This window comes from Mobula hypostoma, chromosome 7 (genome assembly GCF_963921235.1).
Source record: "Mobula hypostoma chromosome 7, sMobHyp1.1, whole genome shotgun sequence".
Classification (NCBI taxonomy): domain Eukaryota; kingdom Metazoa; phylum Chordata; class Chondrichthyes; order Myliobatiformes; family Myliobatidae; genus Mobula; species Mobula hypostoma.
The window spans coordinates 148,752,764-148,767,355 of NC_086103.1; the positions used below are offsets into that span (position 1 = coordinate 148,752,764).

The window sequence follows — 14,592 nt, forward strand, 5'->3', positions numbered from 1 at the left end:
GCACTTACAAGATTAACTGGCTGGAGAACTAATCATTCAAAAACAAAGATAAAGCTTACCCTAAATTGTTCTCAAGCAGCCTGCTTCTGATAGCATACATGCGTTTTATCTGGCTGGCCTTGAGGCCAACTGTGAGAAATCTAAAGCATAAGAGCACATAATGTGCTTTCACATCAGATGAGGATAAAGAGCAACACATGGGGCAAACACAGGACTTAGATTTGCTCAGTTTCCGAGAAGGAACAATAATGGGTAGAGACATCAGAGGCACTGCACTTGCCCTGGAGTTTTTCCACAGCTGGAAGCATTTACTTTAGGTAAAATTTACCAAGGTCTAAAAACACCTCAAGAAGTTTGCTTCTTGTTGAATTCCCCTCAACAATAATCACTGGGTAAGATTTCCATTGCTCCTTGAAATGAATGGCTAATTATAGTTAAAAATTAACTAAAATGAAGCTGTTTAAACACACCAAAACAAACACTTTACTACAAGCACACCAGTTAAGCATGCCAGTTAGTTTATGGATGGCTGGGATTAAGCAGTAGTAGACAGACTGGAAGAATTTGAAAGCACAGAGTAACATGGCAAAAGAAAATCCCAAATATTTCCTGCACCCACTTCTGGCAGATGAACTGCAGACCTGCAATCATTCAAAACTAAATTCCACAAAATCTGGCACAAGCATAGATTGACTCTAAGAACTTCTATCCCAAAAATCCTGGACAAACTCAAAATCAGCATCCTTAGCTTAAAGGATAAAAAGAGGATTCACTGTACCACTCTAATGGGCTGGATAGCATCCCTTAGATTAGAATACAAGGGTATCCCTTTAAAACAAAAATGAGGAGGAATTTCTTAGCCAGAGGGTGGTGAAACTGTGGAATTCATTGTCACAGATGGCTGTGGAGGAAAGGTCATTGGATACATTTGCGGAGATTAATTGGCTCTTGATTAATAAGGACGTCAAATGTTATGGGGAGAAGGCAGGAGACTGCGGTAGGGAGAGAAAATAAATCAGTCATGGTGGAATGGCAAAGCAGGCTTGATGGTCCAAATGGCATATAGTATTAGAGCTCCTGTACTGCCCAAGTTTCTCTCACAACTATTACAGAGAAACGTCTCAGTCCATTGCACATTTCTACTTGACAAAGGGTTGAGACAAAACACCACCCTAAATTGCAACTTGCTCCTGCAATCTTTTTTAGATAAGGAATTCCAGGAGTTTGACCCAATGATAGTACAGCGAAGCCTTTATGGGTCAAGACAAAATGGCAGATGATACGAAGGATATAAGGCTACTGACTACATGGTGAGCATCACAGATCAATGGCCTCTAGTTATAATCAAAGACATGAAAGCATTTTGCGTCCATCCTATTTAAATACTTCTCCAGAGAAGAGACACACTTATCTGCTCCTCACACACACTATGATATTTTCTTTGTAATCTTGCCTTCATCTATTCCATTGCTTCTAAATGCTTTATATACAGTGGATTCTGGTTAATTGGGAAACATCAGTACATTTTGACCCAATTAAGCAGCTACTCCAAGTACCGAAAGTTTCAAAGAAAATTAAAAATCTATGAAAATGCCAAACTACCATTTAACTGAGTAACAAATTATGTATTTAGATGAAATAAACAACAAATTAGAAAACTATCAATACTATTATGGTAGTATAAAACAGGATTACTTCCTATGAGTTATCAACAGAGGAATTCATCCAATGTATGCATTTTTTGATTGAATGTAAATGAAGAAATTCAGTACAGACACCTAGTGTAGATAATGTATTGCCTTCATACAATGCTATTGATTGCTTCCTCCAAATCTTCATTTTATTTCTAACATCCAAAATGATAGTCACTACCTTCAAATTCTTTGTACTGTAGTTCCTAACTTATTGAAGTAGAGAAATCATGCCATTTTCACTCCTGGCTGTTTTTGGCATCCCCAAGCCTGAATGCTTGAAACTGCAGTGAACAAAATGGTTTTAATTGTCTTACTGCTCATTTCTCAACAACTATCAATGACAAACATCAATATTTATTTTGAACACAAGCATGTGCAACAGACTCTATTTAAAAACCGTTCATTCTAAGCACGGTGTAATATCTAATGTCCACACAAATGCAAGTATCAGGCGCTAGTTAGAAACTGTTCGGCAGCAGACTCCTTCCCCAATCAAGTGGCATCGTATCCCAAATAAACGAAGAGAATCCCAGCTTTTTTTGATTAGTTTTTGTCCTTTAAGAGTTGTCCCAAATAAGCGGTGCCCCAACTAAGCAATGGCCTAATTAACCGGAATCCAGTGTCTTACAACAGCACACTAACAGCACTCTCTCTAACCAAGGTTCAATAGAGACTTCCCTACTTTGCTATCTTATCACTCCAGTAATAAAACCAGTAATGTTCCATATCCCTTTAAACCTTCTCTATGCATGTACCTATCCAATTTCTTTTAAACATGGTAATCACACCCTCCTCTACCCCTTCTGCCAGCTTGTTCCATATACTTACCATCTTCTGTGTGAAAATTTCCCCTTCAGATCTTCCTCCTCTCACCTTCAACCTCTGGGTTTTAGACCCCCTTCACCTTCTTGATGCCACTCATAAGATTACGAACTTCTATAAAAGGTTACTCCACAGCTTCCTATGCTCGAAGGAAAACACTCCCAGTCTACCCAGTCTTTCCTTATAACTCAAGTCTCCCAGTTTCAGCAACATCCTTGTGAATCTTTTCTACATCTTTGTTCCCAACTAAATAACATCCTTCCTTTATAAAGCTAGATGGCCAGAAATGCACACAATAATAACGGGTCCCTTTCGGAATGGCAGGCGGTGACCAGTGGGGTACCGCAGGGTTCAGTGCTGGGGCCGCAGCTATTTACAATAGACATTAATGATTTAGATGAGGGAATTAAAAGTAACATTAGCAAATTTGCCGATGACACAAAGCTGGGTGGCAGTGTGAAATGTGAGGAGGATGTTATGAGAATGCATAGGCTTGGACAGGCTGGGTGAGTGGGCAGATGCATGGCAGATGCAGTTTAATGTGGATAAATGTCAGGTTATCCACTTTGGTGGTAAGAACGGGAAGGCAGATTATTATCTAAATGGAGAAAAGTTAGGAAAAGGGGAAGCACAACGAGATCTAGGTGTTCTTGTACATCAGTCACTGAAAGCAAGCATGCAAGTACAGCAGGCAATGAAGAAAGCTAATGGCATGCTGGCCTTCATAACAAGGGGAATTGAGTACAAGAGCAAAGAGGACCTTCTACAGCTGTACAGGGCCCTGGTGAGACCACACCTGGAGTACTGTGTGCAGTTTTGGTCTCCAAATTTGAGGAAGGACATTCTTGCTATTGAGGGAGTGCAGCGTAGGTTCACAAGGTTAATTCCCGGGATGGCGGGACTGTCATATGTTGAAAGATTGGAGCGGCTGGGCTTGTATACTCTGGAATTTAGAAGGCTGAGAGGGGACCTTATTGAAACATATAAGATTATTAAGGGATTGGACACGCTGGAGGCAGGAAGCATGTTCCCGCTGATGAGTGAGTCCAGAACCAGTGGCCACAGTTTGAATTAGGGGTAGGCCATTTAGAACGGATTTGAGGAAAAACTTTTTCCACCCAGAGAGTGGTGGATATACGGAATGCTCTGCCCCAGAAGGCTGTGGAGGCCAAGTCTCTGGATGCTTTCAAAAAAGAGATGGATCGAGCTCTTAAAGATAGCGGAATCAAAGGTTATGGGGATAAGGCAGGAACTGGATACTGATTGTGGATGATCAGCCATGATCACAGTGAATGGCGGCGCTGGCTTGAAGGGCCACATGGCCTACTCCTGCACCTATTGTCTATAATATGCCAAATACAGTCTCAGCAATGATTTTATCAGGTGATCTTCCCAGTCTTCCAAAATACTAACCTATTCCAATCTTCCTTTATTTGAATTTCATTCTGTATTATTTGACCATTTAGTTTCACAGTTCCTAAGAAATTTTACTCATAACTTTGTGTTTTTACTTTATCATGGACACACCTGCTGCTTAACCACTTGACTGATGTCTTTCCTCTTACCTTCAAACGTCCCCTTATACTTTCATCATTATTCTTATCAGCACCTAGTTTGTGCCTTCCTTCCAGCAGAACATATTCCCCTATTTAAATACTTCTCATTGTTATTCTACATTGTCATTTGCCAACATTGTTGCCCATGTTATCTTCCCTAGTTTTACTGCCAGAACTTCAAAAATCTGGAGTGAAGCTGACTTTGTCATGGCTTCGTCCATCTTAATTACCTTAAAACAGGCATTTTTACTTGCAGCATTATTACCTGATGCTTCCTTACTGGTCCCATTTACTTTGGACCTAATAATGTGGAATAAGCCAAGTTTGTACAACTTAATAATTCAAAAGTTTAGAAAGGAGCCCTGTACACTCAGCGACTTCAGTACCTTACCACACAACTTATCAATATGACCCATTTAAAATTTACTGCATTTCCAAACTGGAATAATAATGATAGGATAGGGAAAATTACCAAACACTTACCAAGACACTTCCCAATATCCTCCCATTAGAACACAGTTCACGAAGAGATAAACGACCCTCTCAATACAAATGTCTTGCTTTCAATCAAGGTAGATTATGATCACCTAGATCAGTGTTTCTCAAATCTCAATTCTTGTATGCAGGCACACATAAATTTAAATATCATGGAATTATGCAAGCAAAGACATTACTTGCCATTAAATCCTGATACAATTAAGTATGGCCTGATGCCATTTGCCAAATTACCGCAACAGTTCCAAAACACAATTATATCAAAGACAAACCTCTCCTTATTCCTCCCAACTTTTAAAACCTTCATCAATACCTTTCTCCAGCACTGAGAGGAACACTCACTTGCTTCCATTCTTATCTATCCAGACATTTACAGCATAAGTATTTGCAACAGCTTATCTGCCTTCTCCCAATTGCCTAGGCTTTCTCCGTAAGACCGCAAAACATAGAGGAGCAGAATGAGGCCACTCAGCCCATCAAGTCTGCTCCACATTGCATCATGGCTGATATACCATCCCCCTTAACCCCATTTTCCTTCCTTCCCCCCATAACCTTTGACACCCTGATTAATCAAGAATTTATCAACCTCTGCTTTAAATGTATGCAATGTCTTTGCTTGCATAATCCATCCATCCTTGGCAATGGATTCAAGATTCAATACCCACTGGCTAAAGAAATTCCTCATCTCTGTTCTAAATGGATGTCTTGTGGCGACCCACTTTCCAGCACACTCGAACCGGCTCATGAAACAGAGCGCGCCAGCAGAGGCCAGCCCCAAAAAGGGCGCCAGGCCATCTTCACCAGCAGGGGGAAAATCCCGCGCGCAGCAACAGTCTGCGAATATGCATTCCCCGCAGCAGTCCCGCCCAGGGAGGGCGGGAACAGGAAGGCTTGAAAGGAGGCCGCGAAGTTTGAATAAATCTCTTTTATTGCAACTCCAACTCACCGACTACGTGTCGTTATTCTAGTGCTGTGTGTAGCACACCGCTACAGTCTCTCTATTCCAAGGCTGTACCATCTGGTCCTAGACTCACCTACTATAGGAAACATCCTCCCCACATCGACACTACCTAGGCCTTTCAATATTCAGTAGGCTTCAATGCGATTCTTCTCCCAATGCCCCCACCATTCTGAAATGCTTGTTAGTTAACCCTTTCATTCCTGGAATCATTCTCATGAACCTCCTCTGGATGCTCTCCAATGCCAGCACATCTTTTCTTAGAAAAGGGGCCCAAAACTGCTCATAAATGTGGTCTGGTCAATGCCTTAAAGTGTCAGTATTATATCCTTACTTTTATATTCTGGAACGCCTGAAACAAATGCTAAGATTGCATTTGCCTTCTGTACCACTAACTCAACCTGCAAGATAACCTTTAAGGAATCATGCACAAGGACTCATATGTCCCTTTGCATCTCTGATAGTTTAATTTTCTTCCCATTTAGAAAACAGTCTGCACTTTTTTCTAAAACCAAAGTACATAACCATACACTTGTCTACAGTAAATTTCATCTGCCACTTCTTTGCCCATTCTCAAACATCTGTCTGCCCTTTTGCAGACTTCCTGCTTCCTCACACTACCTACCCCTCTACCCATCTTTGCAAACTTGCCCTCAAAGCCAACAATTCCATCATCCAAATCATTGACATATAATGTGAAAAGAAGCTGTCCCAATACCAACTCCTGCAGAACACCACTAGTCATTGGCAGCCAACTAGAATCAAGAACTCACACTCTTTGCTTCCTGCCAATCAGCCAATCTTCTATCCATGCTAGTATCTTTCCTGTAATACCATAGGCTCTTATATTGTTAAGCAGCCTCACGTGTGGCACCTTGTCAAAGGTCTTTTGAAAATCCAAAACTACAACATCCACCGACTCTCCTTTGTCTATCCTGCTTGGTTATTTCCTCAAAGAATTCCAAGATGTCAGCAAGAATTCTCCTTAAGGAAATTACGCTGACTTTGGCCTATTTTATCATATACCTCAAAGTACCCCAAAACTTCATCCTTAATAATGGATTTCAGCATTGTCCCAACTGAAGTCAGGTTAACTGGCCTATAATTTCTTCTCTTTTGACCCCCTCCTTTCTTTAAGGGAGGACTGACATTTTCCAGTCCTCCAGAACCATGCCAGAATCTAGTGATTCTTGAAAGATAATTACTAATGCCTCCTCAATCTCTTCAACTACTTCTTTCAGAACCCCGGGGTGTTGTCAATCAGGACCAGGTGGCTTACCTACCTTCAGACCTTTCAGCTTCCCAAACACCTTCTCCTTAGTAACTACACTCACGTCTGCCCCCACACTCTTGAATTTCTGGCATATTGATAGTGTTTTCCACAGTGAAGACTGACATAAAATACCTAAGTTCATCCGCCATTTCTTTGTCCCTCCCATTCCTACCTTTCCAGCTTCATTTTCTAGCAGTCTGATAGCTAGTCTCGCCTTTCCTTTAGTCTTTATGTATCTGGAAAAAAATATGCATCCTCTTCTATATTATTGGTTAGTTTACCTTAGTATTTCATCTTTTCTTTCATGACTTTTTCTAGTTGCCTTTTGCTGGTTTCCCAATCCTCCAACTTCCTACTAATTTTTGCTCTATTTTGCTTTTAAGCTGCCCCTGACTTCCCTTGTTAGCCATGGTTGCCTCGTCCTCCCTTTAGAATACTTCTTCAGCTTTGTAATACATATATCTTACTCCTTCCGAATTGCTCCCAGAAACTCCAGCCACTGCTGCTCAGCCATTATCCCCTCTAGTTAACTCCATCCACAAGGATGCTACATCTTCTGATCCTATGTCTAAGGATTTAATTCAATTTCCCTTTTTTTAAAAAAAACAAAAGAGCCACCCCCCCCCACCTACCTGCCTACATTTTTGATATGTATATGTTAAGCTTCCACCTATGGTATTCTTTCAGCTACGACTCAGTGATGCCCATAACGTCGTACCTGCCAATCTCTAACTGCTCTAAGATCATCTACCTTGTTCTGTATACTGTGTACATTCAAATATAACACCTTCAGTCCTGTATTCATCATCCTTTTTGATTTTGCTCAAATGTTAAACTTCAACTCATCCCACTGACCCGCAATTTTGCCCTATTATCTTCTGACCTTCTTCAAAGTCTTACTATACACTGCATCTTCTGGTATATCAACTGCCGCTCCTCAGCTCTGTCACTGCGAATCCTGCCAAGTTAGTTTAAATCCTCCCCAGTGACTCCAGCAAACCTTCCAGGATCATTGGCATCTCCATTTTTCTCATACACCACCCAACAACATCTGAAAATGTGAATTGTTCTCACAAGTACACTGGCAACACCCAGCTCCAGCTCACCAGCTCCTCCACAACCTCTCCAGCATCAAATGGAAGCTTCCTATAAATGAATATTAGGAACACTGAAGCTAATATCTTCAACCAATTGCCGTCAATTCTACCCTTGGGCTACTAACTAGCCCACTTCCAAGCACAGGCCATCTTGGTGTCATATCCAACTCGAGAGTTTATGCTGTTGGTTTGTGTCACAAGGTGACCATCCATAAACAGGAGTCGGCATCCATGGGTACAGCATGGAGAATAGAAGGGTTAAAATCAACTAAGTTCTCTATGGTCAGCAGTGTAGGCTGAAAAGCCCCATTCCATGATTTTAATGTTGCTTAACTCCATCTCTGCTGAAACATTCATTTAAAATCTGTAGACTTTACCAAGCTAGTGTACTTCTGGCTGCCCACTCTGGCCTTCCATCGCAAACAATGGCAACCAAAACCCTACTACCTCCCTTCCTGGTCACTCTTAAGTTTCACCTTCCAGTAACAGTGGATGTACCTTTAGTCATCAAACCAATTCTGCAACTGCATTGTTAAATATCTCCACCTTTGCATGCCTTTATTCCTTCAGATGCTCTCCAAATCTAACCCATAAAGCTCTGGTTTGTCACCTGCCCTCTTTATTCCTATGCTTCAGAGAGAAACTATTTATACAATACATTCACAGGGGTAGTATCAAACACAAGCTGTCACTGCGTTGATTGCCCACTGCAAGCTGCAGGCACCAACTAAACAGCCAGACGTCAACATTTATTTGCGAGGGGAGAAGGGTGCCACTGAAAGCAACGTCACTGTGACACAGCAGTTAACGGTGCTGCCTCACAGTCCAGAGACTTGGGCCCACTCTCATGCAGTCTCTTTGGAGACTTCATGGTCTCCCCAGGACTGCGCAGGTATCTAATAGACATCCAGATTCCTCCCAGATCCTTAAGATGTACTGCTGGGTTAACTGGTTGCTCTATTTTATTTGCACGAGACATAAGAGCTCAGAGGAGCACAGGTGCACACAAGTGAGATGAGAGGTTTCAGGGGTAAAGGGAAGGCAAATGGGGTTGCTCTTCTGTTTTCAAGTGGCTGAATGGCCCCCTTCTGTACTGCAAGTAGGAAGCGAACATCTTACATTTCTGCAATTTGCTGTTACCACAGGTTGGAAACAGGAAGATATTCAGTCAGACAGTCAGTCAGTCTGCATGACTCAAACATTGATTCACTAAGACCAGAAATTAATTTGGTACATTATCAGCACCAAATTTCACTCCTTTATTACAAGTCATTCAGCAAACCAATTCTATGTGGGCTAAGGCAGCTTATTAACTCCAATTTAAAGAAAAATATGAAACGTCCGATTCCAATAACTGAGGTGAAAAGCATTCACGATAAAGTTTTTCAACCACTGATTTAGTACGACATTGAACACAGAATATACCAGCAAACGCCACAGTAGAGTAGCGGTTAGTGCGATGCCATTCCAGCTCGGGGCGTCCCGGAGTTTGGAGTCCAATTCCGGTGTCGTTCTGTAAGGAGTCTCTGTACGTCCTCCCCGTGGAACGCATGGGTTATCCCCAGGTGCCCCAGTTTCCTCCCACCGTCCAAAGGGCCAGAACGGCCTTCTCCACGCTATGTTGCGAAATAAATTAATTTTGCTTACATTCTTTCTGACTATAGTTCCATGGGTGCCAGTTGTAACTTTACTACCATATCCAAATGGCTATTATTCACTGGTACCTCAATGTCAAATCAGTTTATTTAACTGCCAGTTAAACAGAGAGTAAATCCATGCCAGGTAATGGGTCACTTGATACAGACTAGCATATTGCCTAATAACTGTTTCCCATTCCCTTCCCCCAAAAGACAAACAACAAGCAGGTCCTTGGGGCAATTTATGGTTTTCTGTCAGATTAAAGGTGAGATACAAACTGCTGATTTACTCATCGTACATTAGTTGTGGGGCACAGTGAGACAGTTGAGATAAATAGACGTTAAAACTTCCTATCATAGAGAGTTGGCTTTATCGCAAACTGTACTGGAATTCACTCCCATAAAGCACAAAAGATACCAGCAAGGATGCCGGAAGGGTCCCCCTAAATCAGTGGAAGGATTTTTTTTAAAAAAACATCTAAATCAAGAAGACAGGGTCTCAATTGCTGCCTCATTTGATTGAGGGCATCAACAATGCACCAACATGGTAAAGCGAACTGTTAGTCCAAATCAAGTGCTCAGAGCTCTGGCGTTAGATTAAACCCCTGGCTCTCTGACTGCGAGTCTGTCTTCACCAGTTCTGGAAGTACATTTCTGTGCAAAAGTCTTCGCCACCCTTGATGTTTTATATGATTTCAGATGGTATGGACACCACAGCATTGAGGCTGTCTGGGATTACCTGGAGAGATAGAATTGAGACAGCCAAAGTCTGAAGAAGAACTGTGGCAAGTTCTCCTAGATACCTGGAACAACCTACCAGCCGATTTTTTTAATATAAAGCTGCATGACAGAGTACCAAAATGATGCAGTTTTAAAGGCAAAAGGTGGTCACACCAAATCTTGATTTGATTTAGTTTTTTTTAAACTTTTTATTGCTCTTTATAGTAATTTTAAAAAATACTTGGACCTTCAATATTCTTCTTAATTTCTGGTTTTTCGCCTCGATTGTCTTCAAACAATTCCTGAATATACTCAGTCCATCTGTTCATAATCTCATGTTTTTCCATGATAATGGTACCGTCTTTTGCTTTCAAACATCCACCTGAAGAACAGAGGAGCTTTTTACCAGTGATACTCTTCTGAAGTTCGTGATGCAATAAATAAGATGAAGAAAGGAAAAGCAGCAGATCCTGATGAATTAGTAATAGAACAAATTATCGCCCTTGAAGATTATGGAATTGGAAAAACTTACTGACTTAATCAATGACATTTATGAGACAGGAATAACACCAGAAGAGATGGGAAAAAAAATCAGTATTTATCACTCTTCCTAAGTAATCTGTTGCAACAAAATGTGAATTACATATGACCATAAGTTTAATGAGTTGTATCACCAAGATACTTCTAAGAATTTTGATGACAAGAGCTAGAAGTAGGATACAAGCTGAAATAGGCAAAGAACAATGGGGTTTTGTGAAAGACAAGGGTACAAGAAACGCAATATTGATGTTAAGGATACTATCAGAACGAGCTATTCAAGTGCAAAAAGATGTTTGTTTTATCGACTACACGAAAGCATTTGATAAAGTGAAGCACAATAAGTTATTTGAAATATTACAGGAAACTCTAGATCTAGATTTGAAAGACCTCCGCCTAATCAGAAATCTGTACTGGGAACAAACTGCTGCTGTAAGAATAGATGGAGAAGTGAGTCAGTTTACAAAAATCAAGAGAGGCATTAGACAAGGGTGTGTTTTCTCCCTTGATTTGCTTAATGTATACAGTGAAAAAATATCTCAAAAAATAAGACATCTTGGGAATCAAAGTTGGAGGTGAAAACATCAATAATTTCAGATCTGCCGATGACACTGTGTTAATTGCAAGTACGGAGGAAGAACTACAAAACTTAATTGATATAGTTGTTGAAGAAAGTGCAAAAATGGGTCTATAAATTGCAAAAAGACAGAATGTATGGTGATATCCAAAAAGAAGGAGAATCCTATCTGCAGGCTGAGAATAAACAGGGAAGACATAAAACAAGTACAGAACTTTTGCTACTTAGGAAGTTGGGTGACATCAGATAGCAGGTGCGACATGGACATCAAAAGAAGAATAGGGATGGCAAAAGACACCTTTGCGAGAATGAAGAATATACTGAGCAACACTAAACTAAGCATGATAACCTGCTTCGGGAGTACTGAAATGTTACGTTTATCCAGTTATGTTATATGGTTCAGAATATTGGACAATATCTAGTAACATGAGGAAACGAATTGAAGCAGCAGAGATATGGCTTTTGAGGAGGATGCAAAGAATATCATGAACGAAATGAATATCTAACGAGGATGTCATGAACAGAGCAAGCACAAAAAGAGAAGTAATGTATGAAATCATGAAACAGCAACGTAACTTCATTGGACACTTCACTGGATTAGGAAAGAGGAGTTAGAATAACTATGGAAAAGATTGAAGGGAAGAAAGCAAGAGGAAGGCAAAGACAAATGATGACGGAGACAGCAGCCAGAGAACTGGAAATGAATACCAATGAATTGATCCACTTGACCCGAAACAGGAGTGTGTGGGCCATGACAGTCAAAGCTCAAACTGGGCATGGCACCTGATGATGATGATGATGATGATGATAGTAATTTTTAAATATTGATTTAAAAACTTTTCATTTCGTTATTTTTCAAAGCATCATTACTTCACCGATTTCTTTTTACATGTGCCTAAGAGTTTTGCACAGTACTGCATGTTTGTTTCATTGTTACCTTCTCAGTACAAAGTTTCCATACACAGGTAAATGTCATCGACATTAGTGATCATCTTTTACTACCTGAAGCAAGTCTTAATGCAATAACTCAGGCAAGATCTCCTTCCTCTACCCAATTTAACTCTGAAGTTGCAGAAGTGAATCTTCTTAATAATTTTAATTTCTAATTCCTCATTTCATGTGGTGCCACTTAAATTTACCAGGCCTCTGCAATTCATGTCCACGTGGTAAACACCATCACTCTCAGACATGAAAATGAGATTGATGTTTTAATGAAGCTACAAGTGATAGAACCATGCTGAAGGTCAGCCACATGTTGGATGCCAGAGTGGAAAAACAGCAGCGCAAGAGTGGAAACAAATATCTTCCAGTAGCATGTTGTGATAAAAAGCATTTTCTTATAGAAGGTTATTCAGTAAAGAATCTGTCACAATTTTCAGACATTCAGGAGTAGGAACTGTGGAACTAAATATACTCCTGATATTAATTCATTCGGAAATTTAAAACATGGAAAATTCAGTAAATAACTTTACAATTAACAATAGCTCAACTACATGTATGACAATGCAGATGGAGCAGATCTAACAGACAAAAATTGTAAGTTGATTTATTGGCTATTTAATGTTTTCAGATCCTTATTTAGCAGCAAACCAGTAGACTGGATTCCACTGCAAGCCACCAATGAGCAAAATTCTGTTTGTATGCACAAATAGGTGGAAAACATGCAAGCTTGTTTTAATGCAATATGGCACAGTATAATGCTTTAAAAACATGTCCTGCCCATTACATATGGCTCATGGAGCATAAGACTGCAGGATTTGGAGCACTAACCCAAACATTCTGGTTAGTGCTGTTTGTATATGTCCAAGCCTTTTGGTCTGGAATTGGGAATTTTGCCATTCTCTTTGTTACCCTTCCTTTAATAAACAAAAGTTTTATGATGGGGAGTTTGATCATTACACCTTATGAACGGGGGAAAGAGAAGCATCCACTTCACTAACCTGTAACCCAATTCCTGTTAGTGCATCATATTTCCCGATCAACCCTGGTAACTTACTTGTAACCCAATTGCGGGTGCACCAGGCTTTAGTTGAACATCAGGTACCCAACTGCCGTAGTCCATAGAAATTCTCATTACATAACTCAATCTTATTAATGATTTGATTGCTGGAACAAGATGTACTGGGCATTGATAAAGACTGGGTACACTAATCCACATGAAAAGAAATTCAGAAAAAAGAATACAATGTGTCTATGCGTAAAAGCTTCAATTATTGACATACAAAAATGCTAACTCCAAACTCACTCCATTCAAATTGTATAAAACTTTACGAAACTTACAGAGATCCAATGAAAATTTATAGACAAACATGCATTTCATATAAATTTATTCATGACGTTACACCAACCTTCACAAAGTTGAAGAAATTTAAAATAAACAGAAGCTTAATCCAATTTTCACCGCACAGCTCTATGTTCCTCAAAGTTTCTACAATGCAATAATTTGTTTGTTTACTTGTGATACAGGTTTGACTGTTTCCAAAAAGTGGGATAGACAGGGGTGTTGAAGCCTGTGCCAATCAGAACACTGCCAGGTACAGACATAAAGCATTGGCACAAGACGGTAAAAACATGTCAAATGACCACTACAAATAGCTGGACTGGGACAGCGGCATGGAAAAAGAAATTATTCAAGTGTTGTCATCAGGTCATCATTTAAAGCTCTTCGATCTTCAAATCAATTATAAACTGCAATACCACGTCAACATTACCATCCAATGAGGCCCCAGGACTTGGAAGGCGTGGGCAGTGTGGCATTTGCTTGAGGGAGGCTTGGCTAATTTTAAGATAGATATTCCATGCTGGGGCAAATTGAAACCTTGCTCGGGCACAAAGCCAAAAGTTTATCTCTCCTGCACAATTCCAGACGCTAACTCCATAGCAACACATTTAAAGGGTAACTGCCCCACTGAAGTTCGACACTTCACCTCCTGCTGACGTACATGAAAGTAGGAGAGACATTACCAGATTTTCTGCTGTTTCCCCAGAAGGGCTGCTATTGATTCAGACCAGGAAGGAAGCATTTTTTTTTAACATGAGTCTCATGTTGACAAGACAGAGACAGATCACTGCAGGGCAATTCCATTTTTTTTCCCACCATAGAGTCATAAAGAACACAGCAAAGATACAAGCCCTACAGCCCAAGTACTTCCATGTCGACCACAGAAGTCTACAATGACCTTCAACTATCAACAGAAGCTCCTAATCCATGTCTTCTGGCAACTTA

At 40.4% G+C, this 14,592-nt stretch overlaps 1 protein-coding gene across 4 annotated transcripts in view; it reads right to left on the reverse strand.

The window, feature by feature from the left end:
* The window catches only part of LOC134349647 (high affinity cationic amino acid transporter 1-like), an 85,867-nt gene that overhangs the window by 53,330 nt on the left and 17,945 nt on the right, over positions 1 to 14,592 (reverse strand). Inside the window, exon 1 of one of the 4 annotated variants that reach the window (XM_063054266.1) lies at positions 10,500 to 10,609. The exons of the other annotated variants lie outside the window; for them this stretch is intronic. The gene's annotated coding sequence lies outside the window, so the exon portion shown is untranslated. Of the gene's footprint in view, positions 1 to 10,499; positions 10,610 to 14,592 lie in introns of those variants that run through there. 4 annotated transcript variants of the gene reach the window in all.